Genomic DNA, 20,000 nt, shown 5'->3' on the forward strand with positions numbered 1-20,000 from the left:
CGGGACGCGCCACGGACGGTCCCTCCATCGATCAGCCTCACGGAGCAGCAGGAGGGGGCGGCCGGCCGGCCTGCCGCACCCCCACCCACCCGCGACCTGGAGCCGACGCAGCCCCAGGAGGTGCCCGGGCAGAGACAAAGCCACCCCGGCGGGCCCGGGCCTGGGAGGTCTCTGCACCCCACCCACGGGCCCTCCGGTGCCGCCTTCCTGCTCTGCACTGACCGGGTGGGGTGCCTGGTGGGTGCAGGGCTGGGGTGAGCTCACCCGAGCTGTGGGTGCCACGGGGGGCGGTGAGGCCTCCCCACTGCCACCGCCGCCCCGTGGCGCTGGCCGGAAGCCCCCGGGCTCGGCCCCTTCCTCCACGCCCGCCCCCGCTGCAGACGGGCTCCCCAGGAGTGAGGGGCGGCGAGGCCGGTGCAGGGACTTCCTGGGGAGCTGTGGGCAGTGGCCCGCACACGCCTGGTGCGAGACGCCCAAAACGCGGCCGGGCCCCCGCCAGCCCATTGTGCCGCGGCCCGTGGAGAGCCCTGAGTGACAGCTGACATTCTCCTATTTATTATCAAGAAGTACAAGTTTTGATGTTATCAGAGTGGAAAAACAGCCCAAATGTCAAAGTCTGAATATTTTCCCCAGTTTCTTTAAAGGACATCTTACTTTTCTACATTTATGGTGAGGGGGCTGTGCGTGGGCGCCCGGCGCGTGGCCGGCGGGGCAGATACCGCTGAACTTTGTTGGGGGTTTGGTCCCACCGCCAGCAAGCACGACGATTCCTGCCCTTTTCCCAGCGAGGAATTTCAAATAATTCTGTTATAAATGGCTAAATCTGGGGCAGCTTACCAGAGAGAGCCCACGCTGACCCGTGGCGGTATTAAATTTTCATATGGAAAGAGGACTTCCGCACACGCAGCCAAAGGCCAGGGCTCGCTCCCGCGCTCCGAGCCGGCGAGCCGGCATTTCCCGATCTGCATGCATAAAATGAGCTACAGTAGGTGTCAGTAATTAAACGATCATGTTTCAAAGTCTTGACAAGAGTGCAGAAGCAAGAGAACAAGACGATAATTTCATTAGTCTGAAGAGCTAAGTCATAATTAGGTGCCTTTCACAGAGTAAAAGTCACGGACAAAAGGAGCGGCCCGGCCCGGCCGGGCTGCGGTGCGGGCTGAAATCCACACCGGGGTCCCGGGTTACGGGTGCTCCTGAGGGCCCGGCCCGCGAGCACCGTCTGGCCCAGACAATCGGGCTTTCTTCAGGGAGGCTGAGAAAGAAAAGGGTATAGAAAGGGCCCGAAACCGCGGGACAATGGGGCATGGGAGCCGCCGCGGGAAACCTGAGGGGACCTGGCGGCCTCCCGCCCCCCCACCCCGGGCCCGCCGGGCTGTCCCCGCCGACTTTGGTGACGCGCCCGTTATCCCGCTAAACTGTGGGGACGGGCTCTTCGCAGCGTCATTAATGTACGGTTTGATGCTTCTGTCAGTTTATTCATCTCGGGCTCTCCTTGCTGAGGTATTTGCATATTTAATTGATCAATATGCTCCCTGCTCCTCTGCCACATCTGCCGGGCTGGTCCCAGCCCCTCACGCGCCTCATTTCTCAAACTGACAGCTCGTGCCGCACCTCCACCCGCCGGCCGCACCCCCTGGGGGGGAGGGTCCCTCTCAGCAGGGGGCCCCTTCAGTACTGGGTCCCTCCAGCACTGGGCCCTCCAGCACTGGGTCCCTCTAGCACTTGGCCCCTCTAGCACTTGGCCCTCCAGTACTGGGTCTTCTCCAGCACTGAGCCCCTCCAGCACTGGGCCCCTTCAGTACTGAGCCCCTCCAGCACTGGGCCCTTCAGTACTGGGCCCCTCCAGTACTGGGTCCCTCCAGCACTGGGTTCCTCCAGCACTGGGCCCCTCCAGCACTGGGCCCCTCCAGCACTGGGTCCTTCAGTACTGGGCCCCTTCAGTACTGGGTCCCTCCAGCACTGGGCCCTTCAGCACTGGGTCCCTCCAGTACTGGGTTCCTCCAGCACTGGGTCCCTCCAGCACTGGGGCCCTCCAGCACTGGGTCTCTCCAGTACTGGGTCCCTCCAGCACTGGGCCCTTCAGCACTGGGCCCTTCAGCACTGGGCCCCTTCAGTACTGGGTCCCTCCAGCACTGGGCCCTTCAGCACTGGGTCCCTCCAGCACTGGGGCCCTCCAGCACTGGGGCCCTCCAGCACTGGGTCTCTCCAGTACTGGGTCCCTCTAGCACTGGGCCCTTCAGTACTGGGCCCCTTCAGTACTGGGTCCCTCCAGCACTGGGTCCCCCCTCCACCTCCAGGGATCCCAGGGGTGAATCCCTGGGGTCCCTTAGCCCTGGATCCCTGGGGGTTCTCTCTCAGCACTAGGCCCCCCTCCACCACTGCCCTGGGGGTCCAGCACTGGGGCCCCCGGGGGTCCCCCTCCTAGCATTCCTAGAGTTCCCCGGGGCCCATAGGGTGAGCGTCTCGCTGTTGACCCTCTGCAGAGGCCCCGAGCACAGGCAGCCCCCATGGGCCCCTCGGCCCACCACGCCTCCCCCTGCAGTCCCAGGGCAAGCCCCACCTTCCCCCCAGGCAGCACCTCAGGGAGCCCCAGGAGCAGGCCCCAAGCCCTCCTCGCCCACCGAGGGGACCTGGCCCAGCCCCTGCCTGCGCGACCTCCCCGGAGGCTGTGGTCTCAGCTCACGCCCTCACGGCGCCAAGACCCCAGAGAGCCTGTGTCCAGGCCCACCACATCCCCCGGGACACGGGGGCCAGCACCCCCCCACCCCCCGCCCATGAAGCCAGCTGCCCCCGGGCCCTCGGGGGTCTCTCTCCCAGGGGGACAGAGCAAAGTGCGGGGCTTCCTGGAGGAGGGTGAGAAGGGGACCCAGACCCCGCGGGGTGCCCACGGCGCTGCCCGCACCCACGCTGGCCCCGCGGTGGCTGTCGCCTCGCCCGCCCCGATGCAGCTTTTCCGCCCCGGCCATCGTTCCTTCAATTAATCGTCTCTCCAAGAGCACGGAGGTGCACAAAGGGAATCGTCCGAGGCTACAAAAATAGACCATGATTTGGAGGAAATTCAGGTGTGTCCCTACTCCTGTCACCGGGCCGAGGGCTGCTTTAATTTGATCTGAATTCCTCCAGAGAAACTTTAAATGAACTTAGATTCAGCTGCGTTGGAGGGCAGCAATTCAAAGCAACAAAATAAAACCCGATTTGCTGACTCCGGCGTTTCTGGGTTTCTGCCTCCCCGTGTTCCTTTTTATTTTCTGCTCGGGCTAAATAAATGCCAATATTCACCTTGAGAGAGTCATCATAACGTCCCTCCCTTGGGGTATAAAAATATCCGTCTCTCATCTTCCATCCAAACAGTGTCAGAGGAAGTTAAAAGCCCTGGTAAGTGCAGTAAAATCTGCTTATGAGAATTATTCCTTCCAGGGTGACTGAGCAGCCAGCACCTGGCTTCCAGGAGCCGGGGCCGAGCCGGGGGTGCGGGGAGGGTGTCCGCTCTGCCGCCTGGGAGGTGGCGGGGGCTGGGCAGGGCCCGCTCTGGCCAAGCTCACACGTGTCCTCGGGGACCTCTGGCCAGCGCCAGGGAACTAGAGTTGGGGTCCGGCTGGGGGCAGCAGGTGGGGGGCCATCGCCGATGAAGAAGCCCCCAGCCTGGGAGGCTGGAGCTGCCCTAGACTCCTGTCAGACCCTTGTAGGTGCGGGGGCCGTGCCGTGCCTCGGGGGAGCCGGGGGCTCCGGACCGCCCACTCGCCGCCTCCCTGCTCGCTTCACGGGACTGTCGCCCACACCGCCAGCTCGGCACCTGCCTGGGCACGCGGGCGCACACCTGGACAGGCGCGCTCCCCGCCGGGCCGGGCCCTGAGGACCCCTCACGCGCGGGGCGCTCTTGACATCTGCACAAGTGGCTCCTGGCAGGTCATCCACTCAAGTGCGCCTGGAGAGCTGGGCCACGCGCCCGGCTCCCGCCACCGCCGCCGCCGCCTCGTCATCGTGACGCCCAGGCCCGCCCTGCTTCTTCGCGGGCTAGAGGAATGCATGATTGTTTATTTTTATTACAAATATCGATGGTAACTCACAGGCATTTACTTCATTGCTGTTTCAAGTGAAATTGCCCATCATAAAGCATCTCGAGAATTCTGATCCTGATTAGCCTGCCGCCCAGGCCCGGGCTGCGATTCTACCATTTGTCTTAATTTTGTTTTGCTCTCCCTAACTGCACACACCACTTCAGGAATATCTGGAATTTTGTTTTAATTGTACAGCTTTCAACTTGCGCCACATTTCTCTTTGTGTTGGAAGCGTCCGGGTGATTTATCCTCATTATTGTGTAAATAGGTTTCGGCAGTTCTCAGTAAATAAAACAAAGACTGACAGGCAGAGAAGAGGGAATTTGCCTTCCTACCAATTAGAGTAGCCTTAGGCAGTACTTTTAAGAGGAGATAAATCCTGCAAATCACTAAAATGATCCTGTCACATGCACCAAATATTAAAATCGCGCAGCGCGCCTTCCGTGCAGTTTGCTGGGCCTTAATGAGTTAGGGTGGGCCTCCGCGGGCGCAGGGCACCGTCGGGGCCCCTGATGAGAGCAAAGCCCCGCGGCTCCGCCGGGCGGCCTCAGCGCCAGGCTCCTGTCTGCGAGTCAGCCCCGCCCGAGGAGCCGCCCCGTCCTGGCGCGGGCCCCACGCCCAGCACCCGGGGACACCGGGCTCCCTGCAGAGAGCAGCTCTCCCGAGGGACACGACATGGCCCCGCAGTGCTCCTCTCCTCCCCGGCCTCGGGTCCAGGGTCCAAACTCGGGGTGCCCAGAGCTGGGAGGCTGGTGCCCACCTCCTCCCACCCATGGGCTGACTGGCGCTGTGTGGGGGCAGCAGGAGGAATAGGGGTAACAGAACCTGAGACCGGCTCGACCCCAGGGCGGGTCCAGTGCCTCTTCAGAGACGGGACCCTGGAACCGAAGTCCAGGAGGCTCCCGGACGCCCCCTCTCCCCACCGCTCCCATCCGGCCAGCACTGTCCTGTGGGCTGTCACCGCGCCTCTGAGGGTGTCTGACCAGGACAGGAGTCTGCAGGACAAGCCCAGAGTCAAGTCTGCCCCCCTCGGCCGCAGACCCCCATGGGCACCTGAGCAGGGCCAGGGCGCCCCTCTGGCATCCAGGGCCCACAAGGCAGCGCCTCACTCGGGTCTGCGCTGAAAACAGCAAGTCCAGCGGCGGACAGAGGGTCTGGGTCTGGGCCACCTGGAGTCGGGCTCCCCTCAGCCAAGCCCCCGCCGCTCAGGCCCCTGCCCAAGGAGCCTCGAGTCCAGCCAAGAACGAGGCTGGGTGGGGGGTGGGGCCAGGCTTTGCCTCTGGGCGGGGGGCGGTGTTGGAGCACCTTATGAGCCAAGCCCATACGGCACCCACTGAAGGGTGGGGCCCCCAAACCAGAAGTCCCCGAGAAGGGCAGCTGCTGCCCCACAAGCCCCCCACGGACGACCCAGACCCCCCCCAGACGACCCAGGCCCACACACGGCCACAGCCGCCCATGGAGGGAGCAGCTCGGGGCCCAGAGGCCCGTCTTGTCTCATGGCATCGGGCAGGCGGGGTCGATGCACTGGCCTGTGCTCTGCGCTGCCCCCAGCCCCCCACACCCGCACTCGGGGCCCGCCGGGCTCCAGAGGCATGTCCTGGGCACGGGCCCACCCAGCACTGCCACGCACAGTGGCTCCACATACAGGCCCAGCCATGGCCTGAGCTGACCCGGGGCCCGCGGGGACCATCCAAGAGCCCTTCAGAAGGGGACACCAGCCAGGGACAGCACAGGCCAAGAGGCGCATCCTGCAGGGTCCCCAGGCGGACTTGAGCAGGAGGAATGGGCTTGGAGGTGGCCCCCAGGGTGGCCGCGGGCAGCCCCTCACTCTGGGGGCCCCTGACCCCCGAGGACAATTTCGAAGCCCCCCCAGAAAGCCGCGCCCTTCGGAGATGAGGGTGGAGCAGTCACAATTCCCCTCTGGGTTCCCCCTGCCGCTGTCACTGTCCCCAGTCCCCGGGAGCTCTGGTCCCGCGGGGAACCACCTGGGCTGATCCGGACACTGGGGGCCCCTGGGCCGGGACACAGACCCTGGTGACGCTGCTGGACAGACCCACAGGCCTCACCTGCGGCCAGCACCAGCCCTTCAGCCCGAACCAGCATTTTAAGCAGCTTGCCTCGAACTAATCGATCACCAATATCTCCTGCGGGAATAAGTGGCTGAAGAACGAGCTCTCTGGGAGCCAGACCACGGGGTCTGCAGGGAGCCAGCCGGGCCCCGGAAGGGGGCACCCGCGGCTCCTCCTTCACCAAGGGAAGCCACAGTTGGGACCCCAGCACGGCCCAGGGGACCCACAGCCCCTGGAAGCTGGGACCCGCCTGGGGGCCGCTGTTCGCCACCCAGCGGGGGGCAGACGGGCCCAGAACCCCGTGCCAGGAGGTGTCCTGCGCCACCGTCTCCCCCGGGACGCGACACGGCTGCTCTCCCAGGGGTCCCTGTATGCCCTCCCGTCTCTGACGTGTCCCTGTCCCCTCGTCCCGGTCCCCTGAACAAGACGACCAGAAACCGAAGCTGCATTGATCCGTGTAGGAATGAGCTGGGGGGTCTCCCGCGGAGAAACAGCCCATCTGCTGGGGGTCCTCGGACACGGGCTTGGTGTCTGCGTGTGGGCCGGGTGCTCGGGGGGTGCCGCGCCCAGCTCTGGACTCCAGCCCCGTGCTCAGCCTCTGCGAGAGGTCAGGACCCCGAGACCCCGGGCAGCGTGTCCGAGGGCCCCCAGCCCGGGCCGCACTCACCCCGACCCCGCCATGGGGACAGAGCTGCCGTGGCCCCTGAGGCGGGCTACGGACTGGCTGAGCGAGTGGAGGAGGGTCTGGCCGGAATGACCCCCTGAACCGCGGCACGCGGCGGGAGGCAGGCCGGGCGGCTCCCTCGGAACCGGAGCAATTTGCCGGGGAGCACGGCACATTTCCCCAGATTATAATTTACACTGTATTAACTGTCAGGAGCGCTTCTGAGAAATATAGATAACAATCCAGATGCAATCGATAGGGAGTGACAGTTGATTTTAAAGCTTAATGCAAGACAAGAAAGAAATGACTGGGGCATGAGCTCGGGAAGAATAAATTTGTTTTGTATTTGATTTTTGTGTTAAATTTATTACTGCCAAGAAGAGCTCTCTTTCAATAATATTAAGAACAAGACTGTGGGCTGGTAACGTGCCTGAGCCCCCGGCCTGGCCGCCTGGCCGGGGAAGGCGTCGCGCTGCCCCATCCGGGCGGCCGGGGGTGGGTGCCCAGCCCCGAGCCGCCCGGGCCTGCGGGAAACGTCGGAGCGTGGAGACCCTCTCCCTCGGCCAGGGTCTGCCCGCACCGCCCAGAGGCGGCGGCGAAACTCGGAAAACCTCTATGTGATGCGCGGGCGGCTGTCAGAGTCAGCGGCGGCTTTTTCCGATCCTGTCAAGATGTCCAGGGTCTATAATCTCCGGGTCTGATGTTCCTTTCTGGGCAAGACCGCCAGAAACTTCCTTGACAAATACCAGGGAGGAAGCCCCCTCCAGGCCCAGAGCTCGGACCCCGCTGGGGCGGGCGGGGCGCCCGCCAACCCGCCGCGCGGCCAGAAATGAAATGATGGAAGTTGCCACAGTTCAAACTTCCCCAACTCCTCACTTATGACATGATTGATTTTCCTTCAGAGCCCGGCGGGCCTCCCCGCCGCCCGGCCGTTCCGCCGACGCGGGCTGCCCGGGCGGGAAGCGCCGGCTGACAGGAAGGCGCGCGGCCGGAATGAACACGGATGAAATTTGAAAGTGCAATTTCCTATCTGTCAGTCTCCTTCCCGGGAACCCGCTCACCCGGCGAGGCCCCGGCCAGGGGTCCCCGGCTGCCCCGCCGGCCCGCAGCCTCATTAGCCGGGTCCCGGACGCCGGGGTCTCCGCGGCCTCACGCCGCCCGCCCGAGGAGCCCGGCCTGGCTTCCAGCAAACGGTCTCCCCTTCACCAGAACTCGATTCCGGGGCGACCAGACCGATTTCCCTCGCTCCGGGGACCGGCGGCCGCGACCGGCTTTCCAGAGCCGCCTCCGAAGAAAATGTGAGGGGCGCGCACATAAATTATGGATGGTCACCCCAACCGTCCCGGCCGCAGCCCCGAGATGCCGCGAAATACAGCCAATTAAGGTTTATTTAATTATTAAGGCTGAATAAATAACAGCGAAACATGTTAAAAATCTTTCAGTTTCAGTCAATCATAATAAAAAATTAATGAGTCTGGATAGAAAGCCGTAAAAACTGATAGACTGCGATCGTGAATTATAAATTGGTATTGATTTTTTCCTTTGCAATAACACTCCCAGGTAATCGTATGTTGTCACATGTAAAATGCACTTTCCTGGTCGAGACTAATATTAACTATCAAATATAGATGAGACGGAGGCATTTATGACACTTCAGATTTCACAAACAAAAAGCAAAAAATACAATTTGTGGAATAACAGCGGCGCTGAGCAGAGGATCCTAGGGCGTTTATGGGAGCCGGCCGGGACCCCACTGGGCTGTGAATTCATAAGACTCAGCCACCTTATTCCTCTCCTGCCATTTCTCCTCTGATATGTTACCTTGTTAGTATCACTAAGAAAAACATAAATATTTTTTATTATTTGTGAGACTCATCCTGTCTTGCTTAATAGACAGGCCACATGGAGTTAAAGCCGTATTATATGACCTGCTGCTGGAGTGATCATTCAAAAACCCAAAGCATATATTTTATGCCGCCTGGCTTTATTAATTCTAAGCCCCCAAGAAAGAGCGGGAGGCTTTTCCAGCTTTCGGTTTATTGAAGTAACATGGAAACAAATAAGACGTTTCCCTAGGCTAGCTCAGACAAAGTGGACGATCACTATTGGCATTCTGCATGTAAATATTTAACACTTCACAGCTAGTTTGCACCTAAATACCCATTAGATGTTGCTACAAGCCTGGACGCGTGTCCCAGCAGAGCCCACGCGTCCCGGCGACGGTTATTGGATTAGGAGGAACACAAATCTCCTTCTAAACAGCGCTGGGAGGGGCCTCGGCCCCGGGGAGGGTGGGCCCGGTGCGGCCGCCACCCCCCCCAGCACTGGACAGAACCGGGGCCCATGTTGGCCTCGCCCGTTGGGCGGGACAGAGATGCTGAGGACCACGTGGCGCCAGTCTGAGCCAGCCATGGCCGGGCCGCGGCGCCCAGGGCGGGGCCAGTCCAGCAGCACCTGGGTCCAGGTAACGGCCGCCTGAAACGACCTTCGCGTCTCAAGACACGCGAAGAGTCCACTTCTGCGATGCAAAATGCAGCGAGTCAAGGGCGGGCCTGCCCCTTGAAGGCCTCGCGCACGCTTTGGCCTTCCCTCTGCTCGTTGGGTTCACGCTTTTGTTTGGGGGCCGCACAGCAGGAATTTCGGGGGGGCCGTGGCACGCCAGGGGTGGGGCCCAGGTCTCCGGGCCGCGGAGCCTGTGCTCTGCTCACTGGGCCATCTCTCCGGCCCCCGTGGCTTTCTTTCTGAATTCAAGAGCTCCAGCGCCAACAGCGAGTGGCTTGGCTCTCCCAGAAGGCCGGGCCTCCCTCTGGGGGGACTGAGCCACACACACATAGCACCTCGGGGCCCCGGGTGCTGTTCCCGGAACTCGCTCTGCCTAACACCTCGCAGACGGCAGCACGGCCTGGACAGGGCAGCACCGGCCAGAGGCTCCGTCTTCCCTGAGGGCTCCGGCCCTCAGACTCGGCTCAGCTCCGAGCCCGGAAAGACGGGGAGGCCGGGGGCCCGGCCAGGGGGCAGCACGGGCTGCCGGGGCCCGACCCCGAGGGGCAGCGCCCAGGAGCGCCCGCTCCCCGGCCTCCCCTCGCCGGGCTGACCTCCGCGCTCTGGAAACAATTACTCCTGGAAGGCCTGTCAATATCATTATTTTTACAAGAAATCAATACGCCTCACAAAGTTAATGGGGGGTTCAGGCAGGGAGCTCCCCCGTCAGCCCCGCTCCCGCAGATGACAGATCCGCCGACGCTCGGCAGACAGCCCGTCCGCGCCCAGGCAGCCGTGCAGACCTCAGTGCTAACGAGCCTGCGCCCGGCCACGGCCCACGGAGAGAGCGCGACGGGAGTGGGGGATGGGCACGGGGGGAGGGGAGGGGGGAAGGAAGGAGGGAGAAGAGGATGGAGGGAAGAAAGGGAGGGAGGGAGGAACGGAGGAACAGAGGGAGGAAAAAGAAGGGGAGGGGGAGACGGATGGAGGAAGGAAGGAAGAGAAGGAGAGAGGGAGGAAGGAAAAGAGGGAGAAAGGAAGGCAGGCAGGAAGGAAGGAGAGAGAAAGAAGGAAGGGAGGGAGGGAGAGAGAGAGGGAGGGAGGGAGAGAGGGAAGGGGAGGGAGGGAAGAAGGAAGGCAGGAAGGCAGGAAGGAAAGAAGGAAGGAAAGAAGAAAGGAAGGAGAGAAGGAAGGAAGGAAGGAAGGAAGGAAGGAAGGAAGGAAGGAAGGGAGGGAGGGAGGGAGGAAGGAAGGAGGGAGGGAGGGAGGGAAGAAGGAAGGAAGGAAGGAAGGAAAGAAGGGAGGGAAGGAGGGAGGAAGGGAGGGAGGATGGACAGACGGACACACACATCAGACAAAAGACCTGGAAGCCCACGGTGGCTCCCGGCGGCAGGAGCAGCCACGCAGCCTGAACCCGCCGGGGGAGGCCCACGGCCTCCACGTCTGAGCAGCCCCGGGAGGCAGGAACCGGCGCTCGGACTCAGGGCTCAACGCTCGGACTCGAGCCCCATCCCCTGATGGCCTGGGGAGGCCAGTGCCCAGGAGGCCAGCGCCCGTCCGTCCAGCTCCCTGCCACAGGTCAGGCTCCAGGCCTGGCAGACGTGGGGCAGACGTGGCCACGGGCCCTGCCCTGGCGTGGCTCCCCGAGCAGTGCCGGGACCTCGGGGGGCGAGTGAGGGCACAGTGCTCCGCGGGCAGAGCCCGTCCCGCCCCCCTTGGCCTTCAAGCCTCCACACCGCTGCCCCCCGCCGCCCGCCCAGCCATGCCGGCCCCGGGGTCGGGACTGTCCCCCAGCCCGGCCCTGGGGCCCGCAGACACCCGCAGGCGGGGGTCCTGGGGAGGGCCCTGCCCCGGTCAGCGGGGCTGGCGGGAGGCGCCAGGGCACACGACAGCCAGGCCACCCTGGCCAGGGCCGGGGAGGGGCCCTGCGGGACACCCAAGAGGGGCCCGGGCGGGATGGCAGCTGCTGCCCTGCGCCACCCCTCCGCGCCCCCCGCCCCGTCTCTCGACAGTTTGGAATTTACACCGGCCCTTCCCGTCCGCTCTTCACAGCTCCTCAGGCCTTAATGCGAACCATATGCCGGGCCCGCCCGCCCCGCCACGCCGCTGCCCATTGGCCCGCGCGCCGGAACGGGGGTCTCCGCGGGGAGAGACGCGCCCGCTCCTGTCGACACTGCACCACTGCAAACACTCCAAACATTTTTCAGGCACCCGGGGCCTCCGCGGAAGAAGCCGCCGTTTCAAAAACTACCTGGCCCAAATTGAGCATTTGCTTGACATGATGGAAAGTGAGTGCTATTTTCTGTTATATTGCCCCTACTCTGCATCGACAAGAATATATTTCTCCCTGCTCCCAACTGATTTCACAGTAGTGAACTCCGTTTATGAATTATCTGACACATTTCTTGCGATTCTTCTGACAACAGTGCTCAGTGGAAATTTCAAGGCCCTCTCTTCTGACAAGTAGAAATATCAATATTTGAATAAATTGTGGATTTTAAACTTCTCACTCTGATGCGTTACAGTGGGGAAGAGCGAAACCTTCTTTTGCTGGGTCTGATCCCCCTGAGGAGGCCGGGGAGAATCTGCACGCGGCGTTTCATTACGGGGAAGCCGCACGGAGTGACATTTGAAGCGCATATCTAAGTCGACCTGATAAAGTTTACTTCCTTCCAACAACAAACAGCTGCTCCTGCCGGCCCTGCTGGCAAAGGAGCATCACAGGCTTCGCGTCTGAGCGAAGCGCCGAAAAGCAGAGGCGCAAATTGACAGGCCGATCTTTAAACAAATGTGTTTCTTGGGGGGAAACGCGGCTTTGTCGGAGCTGAGCGTTTTTGCTGGTGCCTGACAGGAACATTCCAGCCCGATTAGAAGCCACTTGTCAGGTCCAGCGCAGACACTCTGGCCCCGGGTCTAACAGGCATGCAGAGCAACGCGCAAAGATAACACGGCGCGGCCCTGCCCGTGCGCCCGGGCCCGAGGTGCCTCCTTTCTCGGGGGACGCCCGGGGACAGTGGCTCTCGCTCCCCGGCCCCCTCGATAGGGCACCCCGACGCTGTGAGCACAGGCACCAGAGCTGGGAGGACCCCGACTGGGGGGAGGGGGTAGCGAGAGGCCGCAGCCGGCGCCTCAGCAGGCCTGGGCGGCTCCCGGCGCCCGCAGCCACCGGGCCCTGGGCAAGGCCGCGGCCTCGGCTGTCCCCAGCTCCAGGGCACGGCTCCGGGTGCAAGAGCGGACCCTGACCGCCAGCCCTGCATCTTGCCCTGGGCCGAGACTCACTCCCTGCGTCCAGCCCCTCAGAACACCCTTCCAGGCCCCCGCCCCTCGCCGTGTCCCATGGGTTCCACAGGTGGCCACACAGGGGCCCGTGCTGGACACAGGATGGCACTTCCAGAGCCCCTGGGCAAAGCGGGTGCCAGAGCCAAAAGAGCAGGCACTGAGGGAAACTGAGGGCAGGGCCCGCCAGCAGCCCTGCGGGCAGAGGGAGCGTGTGCCCTGGCGGGACCCACCAGGCTCAGGGAAGGGCAGGGCCCGCACTGGCCTGTCCACCGGGCCCACGGGGGCCCCACTCGAAGCGCACGGCATCTGCGGGAACCCCTGGGCCTGGGCCACCACCCTGTCCCTCTACCACAGGGACAGCAGATGGAGCAGCGGCCAGTGGGAAGGCACGAGGACGCCAACATCCCCCCAAACGGGCAGGGAGGCTGGAGGTCTGAGAGAAAAGCTGGGGCTCAGACCTTAGATGCCTGTGACACACACGAACCTCAGGGCTGGAGCCTGTGATATACACGGACCTCAGGGTTGGGGGCCATGACACATACGTACCTCAGGGTTGGGCCCTGTGACACACATGTACTTCAGGGTTCAGGCCTGTGACACACACATACCTCAGGGTTGGGGGCCGTGACACACGTACCTCAGGGTTGGGGCCTGTGACACACACGTACCTCAGGGTTGGGGCTGTGACATGCATGTACCTCAGGGTTGGAGCCTGTGACACACACGTACCTCAGGGTTGGGGCTGTGACACGCATGTACCTCAGGGTTGGGGCCTGTGACACGCATGTACCTCAGGGTTGGGGCCTGTGACACACCCGTATCTCAGGGTTGGGGGCTGTGACACGCATGTACCTCAGGGTTGGGGCCTGTGACACGCATGTACCTCAGGGTTGGGGGCCTGTGACACGCATGTATCTCAGGGCTGGGGGCTGTGACACGCACATACCTCAGGGTTGAGGCCTGTGACACACATGTACCTCAGGGTTGGGGCCTGTGACACACACGTACCTCAGTGTTGGGGGCTGTGACACACACATACCTCAGGGTTGGGGGCTGTGACACGCATGTACCTCAGGGTTGGGGCCTGTGACACGCATGTACCTCAGGGTTGGGGCCTGTGACACACACGTACCTCAGGGTTGGGGGCTGTGACACACACGTATCTCAGGGTTGGGGGCTGTGACACGCATGTACCTCAGGGTTGGGGGCCTGTGACACACACATACCTCAGGGTTGAGGCCTGTGACACACATGTACCTCAGGGTTGGGGCCTGTGACACACACGTACCTCAGGGTTGGGGGCTGTGACACACACATACCTCAGGGTTGGGGGCTGTGACACGCATGTACCTCAGGGTTGGGGCCTGTGACACGCATGTACCTCAGGGTTGGGGCCTGTGACACACACGTATCTCAGGGTTGGGGGCTGTGACACGCATGTACCTCAGGGTTGGGGGCCTGTGACACACATCTACCTCAGGGTTGGGGGCTGTGACATGCATGTACCTCAGGGTTGGGGGACTGTGACACATACATACCTCAGGGTTGGGGCCTGTGACACACACGTACCTCAGGGTTGGGGATGCATGACATGCATGTACCCAGGATTGGGGCCTGTGACACACATGTGTGCCCACAGGATTGGGACCATGACACACACATGTGCTCTGAGGACTCAGGGCCCGTGACACACGCATGTGCCCACTGGGGACAGAGCTGCCAGCCCAGACCCACATTTCCCAGTTTCCACTGCCCTCGCCGTGGATCCCACCTACAGGGGTGAAGCAACGGGGAAGTCACCAGACAACGGATGCCTGCCACGTGCCGCTGGGCAAGCTGGGACCCTGGAGAGGCTGCAGGGATCGGCTCGACCCAAGGACTGAGTGGCCCCTGCCGGCATCCGGACAGAGCCAATTCTACCCCCAATGTGACCAGCACTCAAAAAGCGAGCACAAATATGGGACTGACACCCAAGGACAGTAGAGTCAGGGCCAGGAAGACGGCCCCGTGGTTGGCAGCTGGCCTCGCGAGCAGGGGAGAGGGCGGCTGGGATGGAGAAGGGACCAGTGAGTCAGTGAGGGTGGGAGGGGTCACTCGGGACGGGAGAGGTGCGCTGAGAGCAGAGACAGGACCAGACGTGAGGGCCTCTCGGGATCTGCATTGCAAACCATGATGCCCAGAAGTAGAGAGAGAGAGTCTGGGGGAAACTGTCTGCCATGGAGGCAGGGGGAGGGGTGGGATGGGGGATACTGGGGACATGGGTGGTGGGGAACGTGCCCTGGTGGAGGGATGGGGGTTCGATCTTTGTATGGCTGAAACGCAAACATGAAAGCTTGTAACTGTATCTCACAGTGATTCAATTTAAAAAAAAAAAAGTGAGCCCAAGCCTCTCGAGGGGCGTCCTGAACCACAGGGCTGTGTGGACACACGCACACATACACACACACACACACACACACGAATGCACAAACACAGAAGAGAAGGTGCTCACACCCACACATGCACACCCACACATAAACACACAGAGACGGCACACACACACATGCACACCAACACAGATGACGCTCACGAACATGCCGACAAACACACACGTGCACAGACACACAGGCGCACATGCCAACACACAGTGCCGGCCCACACGTTCGCACACCCACACCTTGTGTGTGCACGCACACACAGATGCGAACACATTCACAAACATTCACACACACACGCAGACACAGACATGCCCATACACGCATGCATTCGCATGACCGCCGCCCCCTGCACGCCTGCACGGACGGACACACATACACACACGAATGTACAAACATAGAAGGTGCGCACACCCACACACGCACACCCACGTATGAACACACACACAGAGACGGCACACACACCCACACACGCACACCCACACATACCCACACACAGACGGTGCACACACCCACAAACATGCCAACAAACACACACATGCACAGACACACAGGCGCACATGCCAACACACAGTGCCTGCCCACACATCCGCACACCACACCTTGTGTGTGCATACACACACAGATGTGCACACATCCACGAACATTCACACACACACATGCACACACAGACATGCCCATACAGGCATGCGTTCACATGACCAGCGCCCCCTGCACGCCTGCACGAGTCCACACACACACACACACACACACGCGAGCCCGCCAGGAGGAGACGGGCAGCAGCTCACACAGGCTGCCGCAGCGGCGGGGAGAAGGAGCCGTGCCCAGATGGCCGAGCATGTGGAGGGAAGCACAATATTTTATCTAAATATCCAAACGCAAACACACCCCCGCGCGGCCGCACACACGCCACCTGAAGGCGGGGGCTGGCGCGGGCCTCGCGCCCGTCTGGATCTGCGGCGTGTGGCCCCCCGGGACGGGGAGGGGCGGCGGCCCTGGGGAGCTGCGCCTTCTGGAGGAGCAGGGGGCCGCGGGAGGCGCCTTCTGCGCCGCGTCTCCCCAGCAAACCGGCTGCTCCAGAGACGTGCGTCCCCGGGGTCCCGGCGCAGCTGGACAGGGCCAGCGGGAGCTGGGGCCCGAGGGAGCGGCCGCGGGCTGGCCCAGGGCTGGACACGGGCCGGATCCTGTGGGAAGCTGCACCTGACAGACACACCCTGGGGACGGGCGGCTCAGCCCCGCCGTGGGGACCCTCTTCTCACTGTCACGAGGCCACCCAGGAAGTGCTCCAATGCTGCTCGCCGGCAGGCCGGAGCCAAAGTGTGTCCACAGCCTTGTCCCAGAGGAGGGCAGGCGGCGTGGCCCGGGAGGCGGGCGTGGAGGGGCACCTGAACCCTGGGCCCGGTGTGGGGACCACTGCAGCCCACAGCAGGGGAGGCCGAGGGCTCGTGTCACCAGGGCAGCCCCGGCCACGCCAGCCCCAGCTTCCTGGCAGGAAGACTCGGGGCAGAAGAGCCCCCTCACACACGCCAGCCCGGAGGGGCAGGGCCAGCGCACGCGAGAGACCAGACACAGCACATGGCCCGGCCCGGCTGACATGGAGGCAGGAGGGCTAAGCCAGGGGAGCTTCAGCCTGACCCTGTCCGGGGCTCTGTGGAGGCCAGGACAGCACCTGGGGCAGCCACGGGGGACAGAGATGCTCACCCGCGTCCCCGGGTCCAGAGCCCAATTTCCGGTCCCCCACTGGCTAGGGGCACTCACGGGGGCACCCCACAGCCTCTGTCTCACCCAGTCTGGGAAACGCCGCACCTAGGGGTGGACCCAACATCAAAGTGGCCAGCAGAGGGTCAGTGCACGGGCTGCCCACGTGGGGGTCCACCTGGCTAGTCCATGCTGGGCCCCACGGAAAGGGGCTCCGGTGCTGCGGGCGCACCTGGCGGGATATGGGAGCTGAAGCCACGGCCCTCACCTGGGGCAGGGGCAAGGCCACGCCACATGCCGGGGTCTGTGAGGGCAATGCTCTGCCTCGGTCCCGTGGCCCTGCACACTGAGCCATGCCCCAGCCACACGTGTGAGCAACAGGCCCGAGTGGCCTCCTGGCCGGGGTGGCGGGGGAGGAGGACTCTGGGAGAACGTGGAACCGGCAGCGGAGTGGCAGCTGGGGTTCGAGTCGGGCGGCAGACGGCAAGAAATGGGCCCCGGGTGCAGTGGCCAGCGTCCGGGTTGGGGGGAGGGCGGGGGTCTCTGGACCGGCGTGAGCGGGCTCGGAACCCGGCACCCTCCTGGGTCCAGCTTCCCCCCGAGCCTGCAGAGCCACAAGCAAGCACGAGAATCCCCGGATACTGCTGAGACAGCGTCACCTGTGTCAGGAGGACATGACCAGGCCTGAGTGACAGCATAGCCGTGCACACGGTCGACCCCGGCCTGGTCCCCGGGACCCCACATGGTCCCCTGAGCACCAGCAGGAGTGACTCCTGAGTGCCCAGACAGGAGCAAGTGCTGCGCGCTGCCGGGTGTGCACCCAAAATTGAACAAATTTTTATATGCCAAACATATATATATATGTATTATATATATGTATATATGTCACTGTCCTCCCGTTGTTCATCGATTTGCTCGAGCAGGCCCAGTAGCATCTCCACTGTGACAATTGTTAGTGTGTTTGTCATATCGAATACGTCATGGGGAGCTTGCCAGGCTTTGCCGTGCAGGCGAGATACTCTCGGTAGCTTGCCGGGCTCTCCGAGAGGGGCGGAGGAATCGAACCTGGGTCGGCCACATGCAAGGCAAACGCCCTACCCACTGTGCTATTGCTCCAGCCATACACACATACACACACACACATACACACATACACACACACATATATATATATGTATATATATATACACACATCACACCAAAGCCTGGCAAGCTACCTGTGACGTATTCAATATGCCAAACACAGTAACAAGTCTCACAATGATACTGGGCCCAGTCGAGCAAATCGATGAACATCGGAAGGACAGCGACAATGATATATATATGAGGGGAGAGAGGGAGGGAGAAAGAGAGAGGGAGGGAAGGAAGGGATGGATGGAGATGGGAGGGAGAGAGAGGGAGAGAGGGAGGGAGGGAGAGAAGGAGGAAGGAAGAGGAAGAGAGGGAGAAAGGGAGAGGAGAAGAGGAAGAGGGGAGGGAGGGGAGAGAGGGAGAGGGAGGGAGCCCATGAGTGGGAGGGGTCTGGGGTCCCAGTGGGCAGGGTTGGCACCATCAGCACCCCCCACAGTGCCCGGGGTTCAGGGCATGCAGCCGCCCCATGTGGCTTCAGGAAGACTCTGAATGGGACAAGGTGGCCAGGGCAGAGCCCAGGGTCACTCAGCAGGCCACGGGCACAGTGATCTGTGGGCTCGCGCACCATCCGGGCAGCTGCTGGCCAGCCCAGAGGGGCCGTCTCGGGCGGCATCAGTCCTTGTGGGCCTTCTTGTGCCCCGGCCGCTCACAGCCATTCTCCCCAGCCTTACCCTGTGCCCCTGCCTGGCCCCGCACAGCCCCCCTGTCCAGCCCCGATCTGTCCAGCCCACATGTGTCCAGCCCTGGCCCGCCCAGCCCTGGCCCCGTGCTCCCGCCCAGTAAAGTTCAGTGGTCAGCCCACAGCGGAGGGTCCAGCCCCAAAGCCCGGGTGGGCACGCTTCCTGATGCCCTGGGGGCCCAGAGGCATCTCGGGGGCCACACTTGTCGGCGGCTCCCAATGACATGCCCGCCTGCACAGTGAGCACGGAGCAGGGGCCCAAGGCGCCAGGGGCCAGGCCAAGGTGGCCACATGCCGCCTCCTCGCGCCCACACCCACCTGCCTGGCAGCCAGAGGCACTCCCAGAGCTCGGCCAGTTCCGGGGAGAAGGGGCCCCACGGCAGGCAGTGGCCCCCGGCAGGGCTCTGGCCCCGAGACCACAATCTAGGCGGTCCCGAGGTCAGGAGGTGCCCTGGCCTGTGACAGGGACAATGGCCTCTAGGAACGGCCACCATGGAGCAGCCACGGGCCCCGGGGCCACAAGGAGGTGCCCAGGCTTCTTGGGTCCAGCAGGGCAGGAGGGTCCAGCAGGCTGGCAAGATGCCCCCACAGCTCCTGGGCCCGGCAGTGGCTCTGGGCCGAGTTCCTCCCCATGGGGACAGCGACAGCCAGCAGCAGGGCCAGGCCGGGGGAAGAGCGAGGAGCCGAAAGGGCCATGGCCAGCAGGTGCCCCAGGCGCCCCCCTTGTGCCATCCACTCTGCCGCACCCCAGCCCAGGCCACAGCCCGGGCCCAGCGCAGAGCGCCCCCTGCTTGGGAGGACACTTCCCAGCAATCCTGTTGTCCACACCCCAGAGGACACAGCATGGAGGGGATCGAGGGCCCAACATGTGCCCCGACCACACAGCTGACCCATCCCAGGTGGCACTCGTCCTTCCCTGCCCCCCACACACACACAGCCACACGCCGGGCCCCTGCAACCAGCCAGGCAACAGCTCCACACCTGTCCCAGGCCGCCATGAGCTTGGCACCTGGGTTTCCTTGCCCAACGGACAGTTGGTCTCAGCACCGAGTCCCACAAAGGGCAACCGAGTTCCTCCCTGAAGGCTGTTTCCAGGGGACAGTCCACCGGGCACCCCCGCAGGAAGCCCCTGTCCAACCTCCTGTGCTGGAATCCAGAAAGTTCCACCTCAGAGAAGTTGGGCCAGAGCAAGAGGTGCTGTCCACACTGGCATGACGAGAGCACCTGGCTGGGCCTTGTGTCCAGGCTCCAGGTGCACTGAACAGGCCTGGCTGAGAGGGCTGAGCCATGCGTGCACCCGGGATGGGCAAATCAAAGGGCAGATCTCACAGCTGGACACCATCCATGGCTGGAAGGAGGAGGGACCCCAGTTCCCTGAAAGGCCATGTTCCATCCCCACCCATCCACTAGCCCACCCATCCACCCATCCACCCATTCAGCCACCCACCCATCCATCCTGACACCCTTCCTCCCATCAACCTTACCACTGACCCATCCATCCACCCATATCCCAAACATGCATCC

At 62.9% G+C, this 20,000-nt stretch overlaps 1 protein-coding gene across 6 annotated transcripts in view; it reads right to left on the reverse strand.

The window, feature by feature from the left end:
• Nucleotides 1-20,000, reverse strand: part of EBF3 (EBF transcription factor 3) — a 95,730-nt gene that overhangs the window by 45,689 nt on the left and 30,041 nt on the right. The gene's annotated exons all lie outside the window — the stretch shown is intronic.

Source organism: Sorex fumeus, unplaced genomic scaffold (genome assembly GCF_029834395.1).
Source record: "Sorex fumeus unplaced genomic scaffold, SorFum_2.1 ptg000142l, whole genome shotgun sequence".
Taxonomy (NCBI): Eukaryota; Metazoa; Chordata; class Mammalia; order Eulipotyphla; family Soricidae; genus Sorex; species Sorex fumeus.